Consider the following 23,409-nt stretch of genomic DNA (forward strand, 5'->3'; position numbering starts at 1 on the left):
GCCTTAACAAAAGTGTGTGCATGTCTGTGGTGTGTGTGTGTGTGTGTGTATGTGTGTGTGTGTATGTGTTTGTGGAGGTGTTGAGTGCTTTTCTGTGTGCATTGGGTAGAAAAAAATATATAAATGATCATATGAAGGTAGATTCACATCTCCTCTAGCCTCATTGACTTTAGACATTGAAAACCCTTAACATGTAGGTCCACCTCTGTGCAGTTTTGAGCTAAAGAGAACACTGGAAGAGAAACATGAGCTACATCTTTGCCAGTGGGGGGACTTGGCACTAGCCTTCTTGTTCTGAGTCATTCTCATGCTTGGACTGGGCTGGCCGGGAGCAATCCACTGCCTACCAAACTGCAGCCAGATCTCCTGATCTAATAGTGTCCTTTTCATGACTATGCTTACTTTTCCGGTGTCATTCAGGTCTATTTGCAGGAATAGGGTTTTGCCACAAACCCCAGGCCTCTTGGCCAAATGCTTACCGGCTGGATAACTCTTGCCATTTCTCTACAAGTCTCTCCTGCAAAACATAAACTATGGCATGCTTCTCAATTACATAGACTCCTGTACACGAACACTAGTCAGGATTACTTCTGAGATTGTGATGTTCTCTTAGGCAAAACATTTTGGTTCCTTGAGGACTGAATCTACAGCTGAATTAGTTTTCCTAGGCTTGGCTCAACACAATTCCAGTTTACTCCATTTTTCATGTTGGCCCACCATTGAGATCCCAGCATGCCAGGCTACACAGGTGTGACAAAGACCACATTAAATAAGAAAGTTTGCAAACATTTTGCAAAGTAAGATTATGGGTGGGGTTATATTGATCATTATTCTTTTCTGAAGCCGTCATTCTGTATGTAGAGTTTAGCTGAGATGTACTATTCAGAAAGCCATTTGATATTGAACGTATGATCTTCACTATTTGGGCACTGACAAGATCACATAATGGGTGAGGAGCAGGTGTTTTTCCAGCAGCAGGAAAGAAAGCAAATTGTTAAGTATTTCATGATACCACATCTCTAATTAAAAACAGCAGAGATTTTTAACAAGTTTTTACTATTTTTCTCTCTCAAGGTAAGTCAGGTGTTCTCTAAAATGCCTAGGCTTGCATGTCTTCTACATGTCTCTTATCTGGCCAAAGACCAATTAGATAACTAATTATTTTTCATTATTAACCTGATTACATTGTAGCAGAATCACTTATATTTTAAGGTGCTAATAATGCTTAGTACTTATAAATGATTCATTTTTGTTTTGGATATATATGAAAGAAAGAATCATTGGAATGCTACAAAGTTATTTCCTTTTTTAAAAAAATAAAATTATTTCCTTTTAATGTAAGTTGCTAGTAATCAGCACATTTATTTAAATGGAAACATATCTTTCATTGTAGACGTTTATGACATCTTATGTTATATGAAAATTGAAAGCCCAGCAAAAGTAAAAAAAGCATATCCTATGATGTTATAAGTGAAAGTTACTTCCTGAAACCCATTTATATGGGTCCTTTACAAAAAAAAAAAACACTAGAAAATCTAGTTTGAGGGATAATACTTATATTTGAAACTGACCACCTTTTTGAGGAGCTAAAGCTATAAAATTATCCTTCTAATTTAGGGTCATGTATTTGATACCTCTGATGAAGTCTGTTGGTCAATGCTCAATAAACTTGAGCCCTCAAATTTCCTATCCAATGAGCATTGAAAATAGGTAATTTAATAATTTTTTCTGCAGAAGTTTTCATTATTTATCACTAATTCTGGAGAGTGGGAGTATGTGCTCTGTGAAAGCAATGTGCTCTTTTTAAGTGTGGACAAATTTGACTCAGGTAAAATATGAGCCTAGAAGAGCAATTCCCTATAATTTAAATGGTGACCTTTGCTTGAAAAGTCTCAAGACATGTAAGTTTTATGCTACTTTTTATAAGAATTCAATATTGGAATTTTATCGTAACTTCGTGTGTGTTCCTGTCACTGACTGATGCTGGGGATCTGTCTTATTGCAGAGAGGTGCAATTTACGGAGTTTTCTCGTACACTGATAGTTTTGAATTCTTACTAATCATTTATGAACTTCATCTTTCTTTAACTTATGCGTACACTCTGTTCCTCTCTATATAGTTATGTTGCCAGTGTAACATGTAGAGAATGTAATGTGTGAGTTGGCATTATCATTGTGACAATTCTCTACAATGATGGTGCGAGTGATTTTTGTATTCTAGAAGAATCAGATCAGAAGAGGTGAATTTATTTCATCAAAGCCATAGAATTCCACTCTCCTAAGTGTTCACCTCCTCCTTATTGCCCATCCACAGGCACCAGAAGTTGAATGGGCTTAAGCAAAGTGGAGAGGAAGGTGGGAAGAGTGCCCTCCCATTATCCAGTTCTTTTTTTCTTTGCTGTGAATTCTAGTTCTACTCAGTTTTCTATGGTTTTTTTTTTTATACAGAAACGATATTCTGTTTTATTTTACTTTTTGTTATTGTCAATGCTGCTTATCTTAATTCTTCTCTGAAGGATACACTAGACATACAGAATGGAACACAATGGAACCTCCCTTAATTTTCTCTGAGGTTGCTGTGTTTGTACACTTGACTGAGGAATCCTTTCTAAGAGGCTTTTGTGTAGAGAGGGGGCTGGCATAAGGAGTGGGGAGAGCTAAAACAGAATCAAACTCCCTGTTTTCTTTTTTTCTCTGTTGTTTTCCCACCTAGATGATCTTTCCTGCCTGGGTTATATCTGCAGAGCAGCCGACACTCATTCTTATAAATGTGTTTATGTTTGAGATTGGATGTAGTGGAGGATGGAAGGATATAAAATGAGAGAAGGTGAGTGAAAGGGGGAGATTTTTATATTTGGATTGTTAGAATGCTGTCATGCTAGCTTTTTTTTTACTTGGATTTACTGAATTTTCCAGTCAGAGAGTGTATCAAAGGAAGCAGTTTAGCAATTTAATCTACAGAACTATTCCTACTTTTTTTCCCCTCTCTTCCTTCTTCCTCCCTCCCTTCCTTCCTTTCTTTCTTTCTTTCTTTCTTTCTTTCTTTCTTTCTTCCTTCCTTCCTTCCTTCCTTCCTTCCTTGTTTCCTTCCTTCTTCTTCCCTCTCTTTCTCTCTTTCTTTCTTTCCTCTAGATTGAGTAAAAAACCTTATAGCCTAGAACAAGAACATAAAGATACTTATGTTGAGGACTGGTGGTTCCCAGTCTCTTAACTCAGGCAGTATCTACATAAAGCCAGTGAATTAGCTATATAATTTGGTTGCTTTTCTTCGCTGTTTGTTATTTAAACAGTGCAGAAAGCATCCTATGTAATTGTGGATCTTATATGTGAAAAACTTATAGACATTTCAAAAGAGACTCTTCCTGAAAGCATGTTGTCCTCTAAAATGAGACAAAAAAGGTACCCTAATAACAAGTTGCAGAGCATATATTTTTTTCATATTTATTCAATTAAATTTCGGTGGGGGAAATCATTTAACAACAAAATTAGGCATAAAAATAAAGAGGATTGTAGGCAGAACAGGTGTTTGGAATTTGATAGTGACTTCAAAAGCCAGAAATCTTGGAAATTTGATTTTTAATTTGTTCAACATATTATCCCTTTGATTTAATGTGTCAATGCTTTGCATTATTTTCACTAAATAGTTTAGCATGGTTTTAATGGTATAATTTAATAAATACTTCTATTACAAGTTTTCATTCCCAAAGTCATCTTTCTCATTAGTATGGTTGTACACCTGTAAAAAGGTCTTGTGATCATCTACTCTTTAGGAAAGGTTTTGTTTTCAGACTATTGGCTGCTTACCTAGGAACTATCCAGTCTTGTTGATATCCTAGCAAAACACACCCTGTTGGGTCTTATTGCTTAAATATTCCCGCTTCTAAAATTACCACCACACCACTGGGGGTGAATGAATACACGATTACAATTTCAATTTGACAGCTTTAAAGGAAATGGCATAGGGATTTAATTAGACCCTCTCCATGTGCTTCATTGATTCTCAGATGGGTTTTCATTCTAGCATAAGCAGATGTGAATTCTAACATAGAAGTTAGATTTTCTTGCACCTTGCTTGGGTTATTCAAACCAATAAAACAGCCAACAGTTAGTTGCTTGAATATACAAAATCCAAAAGCAAAGTGGTTTGGGAATGCTGAGAGATAGCTGCATCCTTCGTTTTCTTTCCCTTATGAAATAGATTGAAGTCATCAGGAAAATAATGATTTTTATGGCTCTTGATCTCATGCTATATGTTGAAGAGGGAAATTAGGCTACAGTGAAATATTTTCATTTGGGGCAATAACGGAAATTTCCCAACATTATTAGAAGAGAAATATTACAGTTATTTCTTTTTCTGAGCTAAACAAAATGCCCAACTGAGACAGATATGAAAGCTATTGTTAAAATTAGTTACTGGAGATTCTAAGAGGGAAACAGTGTAATCTCTTCAAGATTTTTTTTTGAAACATATTTTTTCTTAGAATGAAGATAATATGCATGTTTATTTTAGAATTCTGGAAATCTGAGTGTTTCAACAGATACACTGTTCAATTTTCTAAAATGTGGGTTTGGACATGAATTTGTCAGTAGCAAGAAAATAATTGAAGTTGTCCACGGATGTCTGAAATGACACACCACCTCCAGCCACCTCATTGGCTACGCAGTCGAGAGCTCCATCATAGCCTTCGTGGTTGACCTTGAGAAATATAATTAGGTAACTGTCTAGTTTTCTGAAGTCATCAGGCAGTCCACACCAGAGCTTGCACAATGGCCTGCATCCTTCCAGCCTCCACTTTGTGTTTTATCTTCCTCACATGAGCCCCATTATCATTTTTCTGCCTTGCTGAAACCCTCCTCTGCATCAACTTTTCTTCCCCCTTTCCTCTAACCTCACTATGTTAGGGAATTCTGGGTCCTGTCAAACTCTAGGCTACTAACAACTGAGTATAATTTCTCATCTGTGATGCCCCTTGGAGTTTGTCCATCAGTTTTATTCCTGGAGGGAAACCTAGTGAGAAAGTGGTATCATTTGTTTTTCTGTAGGAAAGAGGAAGAGGAGAGAGAAAATTATCAGGCAGATGTATACCTACTAGCAAGTTAAACTTGTATGTATATGTCACATTTAGTTAAATATTTACAGGGCCAGGACAGAGAATTAGCCAGGCCTGATGACAAGTATCACTCACTTCCTGTGTTGCTTGAGAAATCTCTCATAGGGAAGCTGTGTTAGGTTAATTCCCCTATGCATCTGTCCATTTCTTGGGCATAATTTATGATGAAGCCATGTGGTGTCATGAAGAAAGAGTGGACAAGGAGTTAGGAAATTTGTATTCCAGTCCTGACCTTGCACTGACCAGCATGTGACATTATCTTCCTCCTCTGTAAATTTAGAGAATGACATGAAATTTATTGCACAAGACTTCCAATTCTTAAAATGATATATGATTCTAACTTATTAAAGACTTCCTTGACTGCTTAAATACTGTATTTTAATGCAAGAATTCCCAGGGCTAAATGGGTAAGGGGCACTAAGGAATCTACTCCTGAAATCATTGTTGCACTATATGCTAACTAATTTGGATGTGTATTTAAAAAAAAAAAAAAAAGAACTCCCAGGTCTGCTACAAAAACCATACAGACATTGTTTATATTTGCAATTGCCAGAGGTATACAGAGAACAACTTGAATTACTGTGGTAGAATTGATCTCTACTTCTGCAAAACTCTTCTGACACTTGGGTTTAATTTTCAGGTTCTGGCAAAACTGCCCAGAAACAGTTTTCTGTCATGTTCAGGGAGGAAGAGAGTCTCTTTTCCCCTGAAAAAAAAAAGTATTTTGTTGGAAAACAGAAGGACTGGGTTTTACCCATGGTTCTGCCACTAAGTAAGTAGGCAACCTTAGGCAAAGCAAATGACTCTCTTCTTTGGACTTCATTTTTCTTGTCTGTAAAATGAGCCAGATATTCTAGGTAACCTTTAAGACTCCTTGTATTGTCAGAATGCTCAATTACAGTCCCAGTTAGAATCACTTGATTGACTCATGAGTTAAGAAAAAGGTTTAGGTTGGAAGCCTCCCCTTAATGTGTCAAAACAGGTCAAATTACAACTTTTCAGTGAAAAAAATTTCTTTTGCTATCACCACTGTTAACCACATATAATCATTTATCTTTCACAAAAACAGTAATTGTCATATTGCAGATATGGTTTTAAGGTCTCTAATGTGCTTTGAATTACTTGGAACACCACTCCACCACACCCCCCCGACACACCACACACACAGTGTTCTTATAAATAACAAGTAAATTCTCTCCCCCACAAGGATACTAAATTTAGTCTGGAGAAGCATTCCACATGCATTTAAACATAGAACTAGTGTCTAATAGCTAAGATCACTACCATGGTACAGAATTTTTCCTTCTCTCTTTTTCTTCATTTAAGTTTTATAATATCAGGGCAACTATTAGTCCTATCATAAAGTTTTACTCTTCTTATGTTTGACCCTGCATTTATTTGTTGGATAGGTAAATAAGAACCACTGATCATTAAGGTTCACTATTGATTACTAAAGTTTGCAAAAAGGAAAAAAAAAAAGAAATATTACCATATGAAAAGTATACCTTGATTAAAAGTTACTTCCTGACTTTGGAAACCATAATTGTGAGAAACGGGTAGCTTGAGTCAAGGAAATAGAATCAGTTGCTCGTGTAGGGATTAGGCATATTTGAAATATTATCCAGAACTCCCTGACTTTTCTGGGAAGCTCCTTCTAGTGGATCTTCCTTTTTGAACCTTGCCTGTGCCAGACACCAACATGCAGCACTGTATCATATGTAATGTCTTGGAATTTATATCCTGAGCTTCAGTGATGAGTCTTTCTGTTTAAATACATTGCTGTGATCCTACCTCTGAAAACTGCTGGTGGAAATATTGAAACAATCATTCAGTTTCCCATGTTGCAGATGCCTAGATCTTATTGCATTGTGCCAACAAGCTGCTTCTTTCCTACAAGAAGTGAAACCAGAGCTCTTAGGGCCAGGTCAAAAAATTATTGGCTGGCAAAAACCAAACTATGAAAAATCATGATGTTGCCAATTCACTGACAGAAACTTACTGGTCTACTATTGGGGAAAATTAGGTGATAATGTTGTGAGTATAAAATTAAACTTTGTAATGTACATCATCTTGATTAAAATGACCAGATAGAAAAATTAAATATATTTGTGCCATAAGGACCAGACTATAGATTTGAATTCGAGCTCTGGACAGTTTGGAAGTAATATTGTAAATCTGTAAAGTACAAGACTAGCTTAATCTTACACTTGGTGGGGATTGTTCAATTTGCTAACCAATAGCTTTATTTTTTATCATAGGTAAATTGTCCTATGATTTCAAGATACAAACTGGGGGGGTTTTGTTTTTCTGCTTTACTTAAATGATACAAAAATTACATTTACAACCTACCTAGATATATGAAAAATTTCTGTAATTTTTTTTTTCTGAATTTCAGATGTCAGTTTAACCTTCGTGGGCTTCTAAAATGGATTATCATCTAATAGGAACAGATTACATTTTTTACTGTGGGCGGAGAAGCATATTTCTGGGTAGTAGGTACACAACATCTCCTGTGTCCTCACCCCTACTTTATTTTAAATATTCAGATGTGGGCATGGGTACTCTCCTCACCCCTTTTTATAGTTTCTGCCCTCTAACTGCTCTTCCTTTCCTTTGGGCATCAAAGTTTCCCTTGCGGCTACAGCCATAAAACATTATTTTGACAGGGTCCCAGAGGTAAAGTCTGGTGCTGTCTAAGGCGATTCAGCTCGCAGATATTCACTGGATGATTATTATGGCTGGAGTGTTTTAGAGGATGACTTTCCTTTTTCCCATCCTCTTCAAATCCAACTGCTCTGGCCCTTCTTCTCCTAAGGACTCATTAGAAGCGCACAATTTATCTTTCAGAACTTATCTTACGTGATAATGACTTTATGCATTACCCCTGCCAGATAACTTCTGCCTTTAAATGGTGGTTGCCAATGCCTTTAAACTGAAGTCTTGAAGTCTTAGTCACCAGGATCAAGCCAAGGCCTGCTGAAGGTGCTCAGTGTTGCTCAGATTATACCATTGAAAAGTTTCCCTGTTCACTCAGAGGAATGAAGGGGTAGATAAAGAGCTAAAGTTAGTTTTGTTTTTATTTTTAAGTGTAATAAATAATAAAATAAGGAAGTGCTTTTAAAAGGGAGCTTTTTTTTTTGCTATTACTAATTTCACCTTCTCTCTTGTCTTTTGAAATTATTACTGTTATCAAATGACTGCAATAAACTTACCACAATTTTTTTAAAAATCACTCTTGGCACAATCAAAAATGCTCAGAAATGACTGCTTATCACATCAAACTTTTAAGTTATGATTACATTTGTGTAACCTCATCAGTCTTCTCAAGCTGCAAATAATAAACACCAGGAACATTTTTCTGTAAGTATTTATCAGCATGCTGTGTTGAAAATTAGATGGGGTAAAATATTGGCATTTGGTTGAATCGATCTAGTTAATTTATGTACTATAAAAAGTATAAGTCAATCCACTTATAGCCATTCAGTTGACACAACAAATTTTAAAATTGAGAATGAGAGTTTCATCAATGAGAATTGGGGAAGTACAAAATATTTATCTTTTAGACAAAGTTGTCATTTAACTCACTTAAGATTTGTTTGAAATGAGTTTGGAGAATTTTCTTCCATGCCTGAAGTGAGCTGGTTTGTTTTAACTGCTACTCTTTTTTTTTTTTTTTATAGTTTATTTATTTATTTTGAGAGATAGAGTGTGAGTGCGTGCGGTGTAGGGGCAGAGAGACAGAGACAGAGGATCCCAAGCAGGCTCTGCGCTGACAGAGCAAGCCCAGTGCGAGGCTCCGGGCTTGAACTTCTAAACTGTGAGATCATGACCTAAGCCCGAAGTCTGTTGCTTAACGCTCTGAGCCACCCAGGTGCCCCGAACTGCTATTCTTAAAAGGGAATAGCTAGATAGCTCAGTAGTTCTTTTCTAAATCATGAATTACTGTTTGTGATTTGTAAAGTCTAAAATAATACAACTACTCTTTAAAATACCAGTGCAGTGGGGTGCCTGGGTGGCTCAGTCGGTTAAGTGTCTGAGTTCGGCTCAGGTTATGATCTCACGGTTTGTGAGTTCAAGCCCCGTGTCGGGCTCTGTGCTGTCAGTTCAGAGCCTGGAGCCTGCTTCAGATTCTGTGTTTCCCTCTCTCTGTCTCCTCCTCTCACTCTGTCTCTCAAAAAATGAATAAACGGTAAAAAAATTTTTTTTAAGACCACTGCATTGCTCTTTGGTATTTAGACAGCAAATGAGACAATCAGGGCTGGTTTATGTGTATTTATTTTCAAAAACTATCTGGGGAAATCTTTGATTTTATTTATGAGGTTGTGTTTACCTATTTAAAAAAGTAAATCTGAATTCCTATACATGGATTTCTCCTCTAAACATAAATATCTCTTACAGCTTTCCCTTAAAGATGATATAAAATATTTTTATAGGTAAAGAAGCAAATAAGCTATAAAGAAACCCCAGAAAACTCCTCAAAGCATTTTCCTTTCATTGTGAGAACTGAGTTTACCTTACAATTGCCCAAGTAAATGCTTGAAGATTTTCCTAAATCAACATGGTTATGAGTTGTCTTCCTGAGAATAATAGCATTTTTTATTACTCTTATTTTTTAAGTCCTTTTATATTTGTGGGAAATTTTAACTTCTTGGTAAAAGGTATTTTCATTGGAGTAAAAATGGGACTTTCAGATGTCTGTCATTTTCTAAAATGCTTTGAAGTTTGAATTCTCTATGTGTATCAAGAGAGTAAGTCCCTCTGAATAGAATGTACTAATAATAAATTTAGGATTTCAAGAATCAACCTACATTACAGTTACAAAACTATACCTGTTATTGACATCACAGTTAGCTTTTGTGCAAATTTCATCTGTGACAAGTATTTATTATGCTTATCAAACTGCAGGAAAAAGGCTCTGACACTGAAGTTTTTAAAATAGTGACAGGCACTGAATGTAGATGGCCTTGGACCAATAGATACTACGATAAGATAGTGCAAAGAGGTCAAAGCAGTTGTAGAAAATAAAAGGAAGTTGAAGTATTCATGGCTATTCGGCAGTTCATTTTTAAAAAGAGTGCTATAGTGGTGCCTGGGTAGCTCAGTCCATTAAACATCTGACTCTTGATTTCGGCTCAGGTCATGATGTCACACTCGTGAGCTCAAGCCCTGTGTCTGGCACTGTGCTGATAACACAGAGCCTCCTTGAGATTCTCTCTCTCTCCCTTTCTCTCTGCCCCTCCCCCACTCACACTCTCTCTATCTCAAAATAAATATATAAATTAAAAAAATAAATAAAAAGACTGCTATACCTCCATGAGAAGCCTGAGGAAAGGCATTGTAGTAGACAGAATTCCAATATGGCTCCCTCGATCCCCCTTTCTGGTATATAATACCCGTCTTTGGAGTAGGAACAAGACTTATGAATATGAAGGGACATCACTCTGGTGAGTATGTTACATTATATGGCAGAAGGGATTTTGCAGATACAGTTAAGGCCTTTAATCATTTCACTTTGATTTAATCAAGGGGAAGATAATCCTCAGTGAACCTGACCTACACAGGTGAGCTCTTAAAAGAGGTCAGAGAGATTTGAGGCATTAGAAAGATTCTTCTGCTGGGCTTGAGGTAGTAAGCTTCTATGGCCGGGTGTAGAGAATCAGAGCTAAAAGTAGTCCTTAGTAAATGGCTTGCAAGAAAATAAGGCTATTGTTCATAGAACTGCAAGAACATGATTTCAGCCATCAACCATGGAGTTTGGAAGAGGACTCTAGAGGCACACATGTGATTATAGGCCCTGCCGACTCCTTGATTTTAGCCCGATGACACCCTGAGCACAGGACCCAGTTGAATCATGTTTAAACTCTGAGCAAGAAAACCATGAGATAATAAATTTGTATTGTTTTAGGCTGATAAGTTTGTGTTATTCTTTTATGTAACAGTAGTTAAGCTTCACTTAAAAATGTAACAGCTTTTTAAGCTTTACTTAAAAATGTAGAAGAGCTATCAGCGTGGCAACAATAAAGCCCACCCTAGAGAATCTCAGATGGGGTGCGTGCCTTCCAGTTTCCAGTTTGCCACAGTCCCTGCACTCCCAATATCCTGTCTGACCCTGAGATATGAGCATCCGTTGCAGTTCATCATTGCACTTGCCCTGTTGTTATTCTTAAAGAATGCTACAAATGTTATTCTTAAACATTTTTTTCTGTACTCGTTTCTCTAACCAAAGTGGAAGATGAAAGATGGAACTCAGAGGGCTCCTTATTTCTCAAGTTCAATCTGCTTTCTTCATTTCTGATCTTGTTGACATTTGCTATTGTGACCCCTGGAGATTAAAGAAATAATTGATTGGGAGCACCTAGTATAACCTGGACCAGATGCTTAGCAAATGTTAGTTTCCTTCCATCCAGCCTTTCTTGTAGGTGTTTTGAAACATTTGGACCCAGAATAAAGTGGTTATAACAGTCCCAGTGATTGTAAGTAGAGTGGTATAGCAAGATGTCGAATTCAAGCAGGAAAGACTAAGATTACATTTCTAGTAAAGCAGAGCATATAAAGAAGGAAGACAGTATGATAACCATGTAGGTGACCCCAATATTCCCTTTCTATCTCTTCTAAAATCAATGGAATTTCTCCCCAGAGCCAGGAAAGGGAGAAAACCATCCCCTACTGCAGTGTTCGGTTTCAGTTGGCTATATATCCCTGGCCTCTGGGTGAGGTTAACTGTGCAAAGGAAAGTCACACTTTCAGAACAGTTAGATATTTTGTCTCACTAAACCACATTCAAGACACTAATTCCATTTCTTTACTGGCTGTAGATAGGTGAATTAGCAAGAAACCATTCCTGCATTGTCTTCTAGTCTTCAAATGAAGCCTAATTAAAGAAATATATAGTTTTTATTGAGCCGCAAGAAAAAGGGACATGGGGCACAATTAAGTTCGCATCAATAATTAAAGCCATAAAATTATTAATGTAGCAAATATTACACATTAATAAGAAATATATTTTGTCACCACCGCTTCATAAAATCTTTCATAATCTATAATCCAAAAGGAGAAATAGAGAAGGAATATACAAGAAATATTATATTGTAGCCATAAGTTTATTGCTGCTGAAAGTAAGATGTTTGCCATATTCCAACATTACCATTTCAAACATAAAATTGTTCTAGATCAGTAAAAAAAAAAAAGGTGAGAAGAAAGGATGTAATTATGATAATAATGGCTTGTATGTAACATGAAGTTTTTTTAGGGAGATAAAAATATTTATCAATCTCCCCAGTATTTTCCTCTGCTAGAAGACTACATGTTCAATAGAGAGAGAGGAGGTGCCTTCTCCACCTTCACTCCATATCTCTTTGGCTGAGCTGAATTCATTCTGCTCTTGCCTTCTTTGGAGAGAGATTTGATTTCAAAGTGAACACTCTGATTCATGGATCACCTACTGAGAACATTTCTTAATCATTAGAAGTCCTGTGGAGAGTGTTGAGGAATGGGTATTCATCCCCTCTCCCACCCACCTGCCCATCCTGTACTTCTTTATCATAGTCCTATCACCTGCTTCTGCCATCAGCAGTCTACTTGCACATATCCTGTAGCCTTATACAGCATGGCCTTATACAACGGGCGTCTGGAGGGCTTAGTTGGTTAAGCATCCAACTTCACCACTCGTGGGTTCGAGCTCCACATCGGGCTCTGTGCTGACTGCTTGGAGTCTGGAGCCTGCTTCGGATTCTGTGTCTCCTCTCTCTCTCCCCCTCCCCTGCTCATGTGCACTTTCTCTTTCTCTGTGTCTCAAAAATGAATAAACGTTAAAAATTAAAAAAAAAAATAGGTACCAGTAACAAATATTTAAGGTAACAAATACTTAAGGAATAAATGAATGAGGTAGTAAGAGAGTTGTTTTGTCCCAATTAAGGTTAAGATTGCATTTATTTGTTGCATGATTTAGAAGCATCTCAACCAGATTCCGTTAGTGCATCCAGTATTTAAAAGTTAGTAAATACCTGCCATGAGCAAGTTGTTGGGGTAAAATAAGGTGAAGGAGGTTAAGTTTTCTGTCTTTTAATCCAAGAGGGAAAAGGTAATATGTAAGTAGACTGTAGAAACTGTCAGAGAGAGGCACTAACAAAATGAAATAGGGGGTTCACAAGTGGAAAATGAATAGTTAACTTAAGAGTTAAGAAAGCTTCATGGAGAGGATGACGTTTAGAATGTGTGGTAATGAAGGGAAGAGGTTTTAAAGAGGTAAGATTATGGGTATCTTCGTGGTTAGATGTGCAAAGAAGGAGCATGAGCAAACAGAGGGAAACTTTACACATGCTCAGGGATAGCATGTTTTCCAAGCAGGCTGAAACAATTTTCAAGAAAGGCCTGGAAAATGAGGCTTCAAGGGGTGGGTTAGAGCTCTGTTGAGGTGGCCTTTGAGTGGTAGCCCTGGAAGGTTAATGATCAAACTCTGTGCATCATCACTCCCTATGGCATGTTCTGTGTTTTCACACTTGGCACTATGCCAGTTTAGTTTTGTGTCCTTTTTTAAGGGAATTGCACTCCCAACAGCATCTAGCTCTCCTAGATTGGGTCCTCTGGCTCCAATTTCTTTTGTATCTTTCATGGTTCTTTGCTTATAGGAGATAATAACTACCAATTCATTATGGATTATTATTTTCTAATTTGATCACTGAATAGTTTGGCTGATCTCAATTCCAAAGTATCAGTAAGTTCTATATATCGTCTTAATTTTCCCGAGAGCATTGTGGAGTAAGTATGCTTATTTTACAATGGATCAAAACCAGGTGCAGAGATTAAGATAATTGTTCATTTTCTTCCAGTGAGACAGGAATCCACATATGCTTATTTCAAATCCTGGGCACTTCCCTTTGTACCACATTGTTGTAGTATCTAGAATATGGAAGATTTAACACTTTATAAGACCAGCCAGAAGGAAGGAAAAAAGATACATTTCTGGGGTCATAAAAGAGAAACTGAAGAGAAGCCCTCTTCCCACACAAATTCAAATTTCACTTGGATCCAAGTGTTCATTGTGACCCAGTTAATCTTTCTCATAGATTTTAATTTTGCCTGTATATTTTATATCTCATCTCTTCATTTTTTTTCATTTTTTATATCTCATCTCTCAAGTCTTTTTTTTTTTTCCAAATAATGTTGGGCCATCATAATATTAGCTATTATTTGCCAAGCACCTACTACTATATACAGTGAGCTATACTCACTGTATAGCTGCTTTACACATATTGTGTTTATTCTTCTTGGAATTCTGCAAGCCCATTTTATAGAGGTCTCACTGAACTAACTTTCCAATCTGGTCCTGCTTTCAGATTTTGAGATCTTCCCTCCTGTGTCCAAAGCTACTGGTTTCCAGCCAGGAACATTGCTTACTGAGTCCATTCTTCTGCTTCTTTCTGAACACATGATTCAGGTCAAGCGCTAATCCCATAGCCCTATGCAACTTCTCCAAGAGGAGTTTCATTTGTTGCCCATCTTCCAAGTCCCCATTGTGTGCCTGATTCTAGTCTAATTGCAGAGAAGCTATTGAGGGACACCAGTACAAACCATACTTTTTATCTTGTAGAGCTATCTTTCATCTTATGGGGACATGCATACTTCAGTTAAATCAAATACAGAAACAATTACACGGAAATCAATGGAATATATATATATATATATATATGTATTATGAGTTCTAGAAGGTTAGAGGGAGAAAGAAGAAGAGGATAGAGTTGAGCCTTGAAAACTGGGTAAAATTTGGGTGAATAGAAAAAAAGAAATGAGCATTTGGTGGACATGTGAGCACCATGAGAAAAGGTGCTGGCCTGTGAATGTGTTTGTTTATTAAAACACTCTGACTCATCTTTGAATTCCTTCTTGGTTCTTCCTAATGACCTATCAAAAAACTATTTTTGAGCCACTCCACATGGTTATGGTGTGGAAAATTTTTGTGTGTAGCTCAGAGTAAGAGTTGGTATAGCTTAAATGCAGTTTAATGTCAGAAATCAAGCAAAGGGCTGATAGGCCTAAAGGTACAAGCAATAGTTATGGGCAATCATGTAAAGACTTTCCGCCAGACAGTCATTCTAACCTAAAGTGCTAACCTCCATCTGGTTTGGACTACTAACTTAATGTGTGGGTGGAGGTGTGAAATTTGAAATCTTTTGAAGAGACTAGGGCAGTATTTAACCTCAAAAGAGTGTGATTTCTGTTGTAAAACTTGAAAAAAAAAAAGATGTGGTTACACCACAAACATATACATCACCTCCAATCCGAATCTTGCTTGATCATATGACCGCGATTTTTTTTCTGCCCCTGATACAGATATCTTATGCTAAACCACCAGGGATAAATCTTCTCTGAACATGTTGAATTGCTTCAGAGATTTTCACTAATATCAGGTGGTTTTCTATAAAGCAGTGAAGCATCCAGTGACTCTGGATTCACCAATTCACCCCCAACCCCTTCTCTCAGCTGCTTGTGGATGGCACCTAGAAGTCCTTCATACTGACTCATCTTGTATTATTGACTTCAGCATCTAAAGCAATGCCAGCAGGGTTAGGTTTCCAAGTTATTGTGTATCCAGGGTTGAGAACCATCGATTTAGAATCTTCATATTTAAAAAGGTGAATGTAGTGGGTTTGAGTCATGATATAAATATCATAATGGAAAAGCTCATCAAGTTGAACCAATATCAACCTTTTTAGGGAGGATGAGAAATGTTCCCAGTGGGATTCCTATTCTATGCTAAAAGGAGAAGGCTTTCAGGAACTGGCCTATAGACTACAAAAAGTTAGAAATTGAGTCTTCTGTGTCCAAATCCTGTGTCCTTTCTACCAGGTTATTCACTTTGATTTGGTATGATTTGCTCAAATATCAGAGCCTTGGAAGAGGTTTTCTTTGACTGTCCAATCCAAAATTGTCTTTCTCTAGCAAATTACCATGTTTTAAATTATTTGTACATAACAATACACTACCTGAAATCATAGCAAGTGATTCCATGAGAGCAGGTACCTTCCCTGTCTTGTTCACTGTATATTCCCAAGCATCTACAACAGTGATTTGTATACTGAGTGAAAATATACTTGTTGTTGAATGAATGAATGAATCAGTGGGAATTTTGCATTCCTACAAATCTGTCAATTCCGTCATGTGGCTTATGTCTAGTTGGAGGTGGAGCAGGGACACTTTTAATAGGATAGGGGGTTTCTCAGAGCAGCAGCTGTATTTGAGGCAGAAAATCAATTTCTACCCTGGATGACATTTTCAAAAGAAGTGTATCTGGTAGCATGGAACCTTCTGTCTGACAGGGCTTATGTCAAAATACTAGGATGTCTAGATGAGTGGCCCACATTCTGTAGAAAGGGTGTGCCATTCAAAGATGCCCCGAACTGTACCTGCAATTTAGTCCTTGCTCTAAAGATTTTTTGCCCATACAAATAAGAGGGTGACTATGGCTTTGTGAGTATACTTCTGCTTAGCAAGAAAATTTGTGTGCAAATGTATATATTTGTGGACATTTTATAAGCTTGGTGAGGAAGAAATAGGGGATAGCGGATTTCCCAAGTTAGTTAGTATTTACAATATTTTTGGTAATAGGGTGGAGGATGCCTGTCTGGTATGTTCTCAAATATTTGAAACACAGCCATTGTTTAAGACTAAAATTCACAGTATGATGGAAACAATATCAGAAAAAATGTAGATAATTAATCACAACTTATGCAAAACATGTTAAGTAAATGAACCCAACCACTTGTCATGTACACACCATTGTACTAAGGAATGCTTTTCCTCATGATATTCATTACTGAGGAAAATTGTTACCAAAGTGGTTTAGCTTCTCCATTCCCATGTTTGGAATTAAACATTTTTAATGGTTATCTACTTCCCACTGTCTGCCTAGGACAAGCCTTGTCTTGTCAGTAAAGTACTAAGCTTAAGACCAGAATTAAGATAGGGTTGTGAATTCAGAAAGATAAAGACAAGCTGGAGGCTGGTCTGAGGAGTCAAGGTGGTGAGGGGTAGGAGGTGGGGGAGGGAGTGGGGAAGGAGAAGGCAGGCAATTTGGTTTTATGTGTAGGCAGAGCAAGGTGATGGCTTTCTTTGTGCCATTCAGCATCCTAGGGAGTATTTGTATTTCTTTCATTCCACTTTTCCTTCTCTCCCTCCTAATCCAAACACACACACACACACACACACACACACGCACACACACACACACACAGATACACCTTCTTTAATAAGGAGACAAGTCTTTTATTTTATAACTAGAGAAGAGAATACTGCAGGTAGAAGACAATTACTGATTGATATTCTCATACTTTTGGAAATAACTGATAAAGGATTCTTTTCCTGAGCTGGAAAAAGAAGGGAGTTAATAAATTTGGGGCTTCTGCTATGTACCCAGTTCTGTCTTAGGAGAATCAAATATACTTTCAAAATTTCATTTAATATAAAATTTAGATGATCTTAGGTAGGCGATAGGAAACCCTCCTAAATGGGAGGCCAGCTTTTTTGCAGACAAAATGTGTCCACTTCAGAATTTTCCTTGGGGCTGGATTTTTTCAAAATGGGGAACACAGGATAAAAAAGTGCCTAGGTTTCCATCTCTGAATCCCAAGTGAGTGTATAGTTTAAAAACATTTTAAAAAGTAAAACTAAAACTGTTAAAAATAAGTTAAAGTAATAAGAGTATGTCATCAATAAGTTAATGACTATTGCAATTATAAATTAATAGTCGTGGCTTCTTTTGACCTGCCCCAGATGTCATGTCAATTGATTAAATGTTCTGAGACAATGAAATGGAAAAAGACAACTTTATTATAATGCTTCAGGCAGGGAATATTTTTATTTTGCTATTAGGAGCACATCCACATGTCAATGACCAATTCCATTTGGAGAAAAGACACTTTGAGGGATATGTACAATTAGGAACAATTTCCAAGGTGAATCTTGGGTCTGAACTAACCACCTCTGTTATTTTTAGTTTATATTGGGAACCATAAAAGCATTCTTAGGCTTTATTTTGACTCAGGGCAAAAGAGTTGTTGGTTCCACATCTCATAGGTGTCATGGGCTGGCATGGCCCTGCTGGGCTGGCATCCTCAGTAGACAGTGCTAGAAGCATGTTCTGCCTTGGGTCTCCACACTTCCACAGATGGGGAATAAATTGGAAAAGGTGTGAGGAAACTAGCATATTTCCAGCTGCATTCTCCTGCTAGCCATTCTGAATGTGCTGGGGATGCTGTCTTCTTGTGGGTGATTTGGCAGCCAGGGACCTGCCTTCTGGGACAGCTGTTTGAGCCTCATCTTCTCTGTGGTGATGGGGTGAATCTGAGAGGAAAAACAATCATTTTCGTAGAAAAATATCTTCCTTGAAAAAAATAATGGTACCTACTTCATAAACTCTAGATAGGAGATAAGAAACCGTGGATGAAGGAGAGGTATATTTAATATGGGGGAATAGTTGATGGTAAACCTGCTTGTAATTTGATCATCTGGACAAAAACTGGTGGTTTGGCAGGCAGCACTAAATCCCAAATCACTAGAAAAAAATGGTCTGTTGAGTGGACCTGTAGGCATATAATCTGATATCTCATAGCCCGTTACATCAGGAATTGGTTACTTATGGGGACTAAACAACTCTGCAATGGCCCATGGCTCTGTCCCCCCAAGGAATAGGCAGCACTTTCGTTTTGTCCCCAGAGACCATGATTAATGTAATATGTAGCACATTTGTTTCAGGCCAAACTGTCATCTTTCCCTGAGCTTCTCCTCTGAATTTCTGTTCTAGTCATTTCTTAATTTTATTATTTTCTTGATCACTTTTTTATTATTATAACATGTCCCTTTTAAAATGTGGAAGATCCAAATAGAGCATAATGTTTAAGAATATTTATAATGCTGGTCATGAGCAAGAAGTAGAGAATCATGACTTTTGAATGTTCTACTTTTTAAAATATAGACTAGTTCACTGCTAATTTTAGTGACCAAATTTATTACTGGATCATACAACTAGAATGATTTATTTTCACTTTTGTTAACAGGCTTGGAAACCAAGAACATCACTCATTCACAAATACATTATGTCCCAGACACTGTTTTGACTCCAGAGTTGGAATATGGTGGTCCTTACTGTTCTAGAGCTCATGGTCAATGGGGGATATGAACGCTAATCAGTCAGTTGCAATGCAGTTGTATTTGTTTTTGTGACAAGAGGAAGAATAGGATGGTAAGAAGGTATATAGAAGGGATGCCCGTGGTCAGGGGAGCCTTTCTGAAGGAAGTGCTACCTAATTTGAGGACTTCAAGAGCTCCTCTAGAGATCACTGGATAAAGAATATGAAGCTGATATGATGGTATGTACAGTCACCCAGTTCTGTCCCCACAATGTGTTGCCATATTTTGTTATAACTTTAAAATAGGAACAGAGGGGTGCCTGGGTAGCTCAGTTGGTTAAGTATCTGACGATTTTGGCTCAGGTCATGATCTCTCCACTCATGGACTGAGCCCGGGGCTGAAATCACAGAGCCTGCTCAGGATCCAATCTCTCTCTCCTTTCCCTGCTTGTGCTCTCTCTCTCTCTCTTCTCTGTCGCTCCCAAAATAAGTAAATAAACATTAAAAAATAAAATAAACTGAAATAGGAACAGCAAGAAGACACCAAGTGATAAGAGACAGTATGATCTCCTGGGTCTCACCTACCTTAAATTCTGCCCTTTAAAAAATTATGTTTGGATATTTGCTATTTCATCTTATTTATAATTTTGAGAAGTATTTATCATCCATAACTCATTATAGAAGTCCTTTAAAAATGTGGATAAATCAGTTTCTTTTCAACAAACGTTAATAAACAATTTGCTATTACTTTTATTTTTATTTGTGCTAGTATGAAGAATCCTTAGGAGATCTTTGAAAAATTATTTTCATCTAGAGATAACAATGTAGAAGAGTAAATTGTTTGGCAAGCTATTTGAAGCATATGGGCAGAGATACAAGTATTTACTGCGTTTGTAAGTTTCATTATGACTCTATAAAATGCAGCATCATTTGTCAGTAAATCAAAGCTTATAAAAGTGGCAATTGTAAATGCAGTTGGTTGCAATATCAAGAGAATGGGGATTAGGAGTGTAACTGAAATTCCTTTTATGATAAATTATCTAGCTCCTGGCTACCGTGTATGAGCTCTATTAACTGCCTATAAATTGTTCATCATAAAATCTAGTTCATTCTTGTTAATTAGGCCAAAGCTTTTATGAAGATTTTTTTCTCCTCTCTCTGAAAGCCTAGGCCGACAGGAGAGCAGCTACACCAGAATACTGAGAAAGAAAGGGCCCTTCTGCTAAGCATGATGCTATGTTCCTTAAAAACTGATAATTAAAAAAGAAATTCCTGAATCAAAATTACTCCGGCTTTTTAAGAGAGAAAATGGAATCATTCTATTGTAGTCACAGAAGTTTAAAGACAGCCAAAATAATTGCATCTTCTAACTTCAAATTCTCTCAATCAATAACACGCAAGAAAGGAAGAGTGTATGTATTAAAAGGACTAGATATACCCATTAGCAATGATTAATACAGAGCCAAGTTCCAGAAAGACAAATAGACATATCAATTTTTTTCTGGCACATCATTCCACATCATTTTATTATGCATTTTTTCCCATGAAATTGAACTTTTATTCAAAATTATCTTTGAAGAAATCTATTTGTTGCTCGCCTTCAATTTTTTTTTTCTGTTGTGTTTTGCTTTTCGTGGCGCTCACATAAGTGATCAACTGGCAGTGAGTGTTATGTTTATATTATCTCATATTTTGCATTGCTAACTGGCTCCCTTGATACCATTTAAGGTGCATCCCTAATCAGCTCTCACGTTTCACACTTGCAATCTCTGGATTTTATGAAGAGTAGACACGCTGTGCCCCAGTTCTGGACGCCAAAGTGGTTGTGACTTCAGGAAGTCCCAATAGTCAGAGCCACAGGCTGAGTCAAGCTATGTGATTGCTCCCCTGAGATGTAGTTAGCAAGCCTCTCTGACAGAGGCCAGAGGCAAGGAACAGTCAAAAACTAGAAAAGTCGAGTCTGTTTGCACACACTCCTGTGCTTAACACCCATTACGGTGCAATTAAGAATGGTCAGAAGCACTATTATATTTGGAAACCCCAAATAACAGCACAAGTTAGGGGAAAGGGGGAAAATCAGTTCAAACCAAGGAAAAGTAGTATTTATATATTTAAAAAAGGAGGATTTTTGCTTAAGTTACTGGTTTCCCTTGTAAATGCTAACATTAGCTAACAGTTAAAGAAATTGTAGAACAATTAGGTGAAGTGTGTTTAATTTCCAAGATCTTATGGGCACATTGAGTTTGTCTCACTCCTTTGCAGTTCACAGGACCCTAACTTTGTATTTTATCCTGGTGCAGCTTCAGGGTAATGTTGGCGGCTCTATAAGACTGTGCTGCAGATAAGAGCTCATTTAAGTTCATTCTAAATTAGATGTTTAGGAAGACAATGCAGTTCTTTGCACTGAGTAATAGTACGGACTCTGCAGGGGGCTTTTTTGGATGGACTGTTGTTTGAATGAGTAACTTGAATATTAGGCTAATGTAATGCTCCAGGGGCCTTCCCGGTGAATGCCTTGGAGGGAATAAATTGCAACAGGCTCATTTTTTTTTTAAAATAATTGTAGAGATTGCTTAAGCTCACCTAACTCAGTTTTAATTGAAATATTTTTTTTCCTTTTGAAAGACTAAAAAAAAAAGCCTTTAAACATAGTATTCATTTTTACAAACTGTTTTAAAAACTCTTAACTAAAAACAAAAAAACCATTCCGTTTTTATTATCACCATCATCGTTATTTTTATTATAATCAAAATATTGAATTATGATGCATGGGTAGTGGTCTCCGTTTTCATTGGATAATTGGGGTTGTTTCTAAGCCTCTCTTTAAGCTGTGAGTGGGCACACAGAAGTTAATAAATACCCGGTTTGGGAAGAGAAAGCTTATGGACTGAGTGTTTGTGTCCCTTCTCCGCCCCCAAATTTATAATTTGTATGTTGAAGCCCTAGCCCTGATATGATGATATTTGGAGGTTGGGCCTTAAGGATATAATTTGGTCCATATGAGGTCATGAAGGTAGAACTCCCATGATGGGATTAATCTCCTTATAAGAAGAGGAGGAGACACCAGAACTTCCTTTCTTGGCCACATGCTGATATAGCCAGATAGCAGCCTTCTGAAAGCCAGGAAGATGGCCCTCACCAAGAGCCAAATCTGGGAGCACATTGTTGTTGGACATCCCATCCTCCAGAAATGTGATGAATAAATGTCTGTTGTTTAAGCCACCCAGTCTATTTTTGTTATTGTTGTTATAGTAGCCTGAGCTGAAATACACTTAAGACAAAATCTCTCAACCACAAGGAGCATAATGTAGCAATGATGGAAACATGTAAAGGAAAAGAGCCTGGGCAAACAGGGGAAGAAGAATTGGGGAGAAGGCATCAGTGTTTTGTTTTGTTTTTTAAACTATTTTAGTCCCCAGATAACCCTCACTACTTAGGCTCTTTTAGGCTTGCTCTTCCCTCCTTCCTTCCTTCCTTCCATCCTTCCTTCCTTCCTTCCATCCTTCCTTCCTTCCTTCCTTCCTTCCTTCCTTCCTTCCTTCCTTCCTTCCTCTTTCTTTCTCTCTTTCTTTCTTTCTTTCTTTCTTTCTTTCTTTCTTTCTTTCTTTCTTTCTTTCTTTCCTTCTTTCTTTACTTTTTACTAGAACTAGCCAGGTGGCCTCACCTAAATGCAAGGAGACTGAAAAATGGACTCCCTGGCTCCATAACCACTCTGTAGCAGCAACTCTGCACTATAGACAGAGCACACATTTTGGTGGACAGCTGATGGTCTGTAGCACAACATTTTGTGTGTTACTTTAAGCTGAGAAAATGATTTTTACAGCTATATACTCTTTGCATTCTAAGGGCACTTTAAGTTATGAGCCAAATATTTTTAATGCCTAAACATTCAGTCAGTTCAGTTGACCAGCCAGGTAATTGAGTGGAGGCAATCTACTTGGTTGTTTGACTGAATTTACAATTACTGGGCTGAATGGAATGTTTACTGTGGTATAAAAAGTTTGTGCAGTAGTCTTATATAGATATAATCACATTGCTGCCAGTGTAAAATTTGTCTTTGTCACTATATTTATTTTTCTAGACACTGTCACCTTCTCTAATTTACTTTCCCGAATTCCTTGTAGAATGCTCCATTGTCCTAGGTTATTCAGAATGCTTCTTTCAGAGCTTAGCTGA

At 37.3% G+C, this 23,409-nt stretch overlaps 1 long non-coding RNA gene across 4 annotated transcripts in view; it reads left to right on the plus strand.

Moving 5' to 3' along the window:
- Positions 1 to 23,409, plus strand: part of LOC106968734 (uncharacterized) — a 133,435-nt gene that overhangs the window by 91,291 nt on the left and 18,735 nt on the right. For 3 of the 4 annotated variants that reach the window (XR_003413751.2, XR_001429189.3, XR_008299588.1), the window contains one exon: positions 2,713 to 2,826. This is a non-coding gene — a long non-coding RNA (uncharacterized LOC106968734). Of the gene's footprint in view, positions 1 to 2,712; positions 2,827 to 19,161; positions 19,474 to 23,409 lie in introns of all 4 variants that reach the window. The other variant, XR_008299589.1, reaches the window with a different exon arrangement.

The sequence above is a fragment of the Acinonyx jubatus genome, chromosome A1 (assembly GCF_027475565.1).
Source record: "Acinonyx jubatus isolate Ajub_Pintada_27869175 chromosome A1, VMU_Ajub_asm_v1.0, whole genome shotgun sequence".
NCBI classification, from domain to species: domain Eukaryota; kingdom Metazoa; phylum Chordata; class Mammalia; order Carnivora; family Felidae; genus Acinonyx; species Acinonyx jubatus.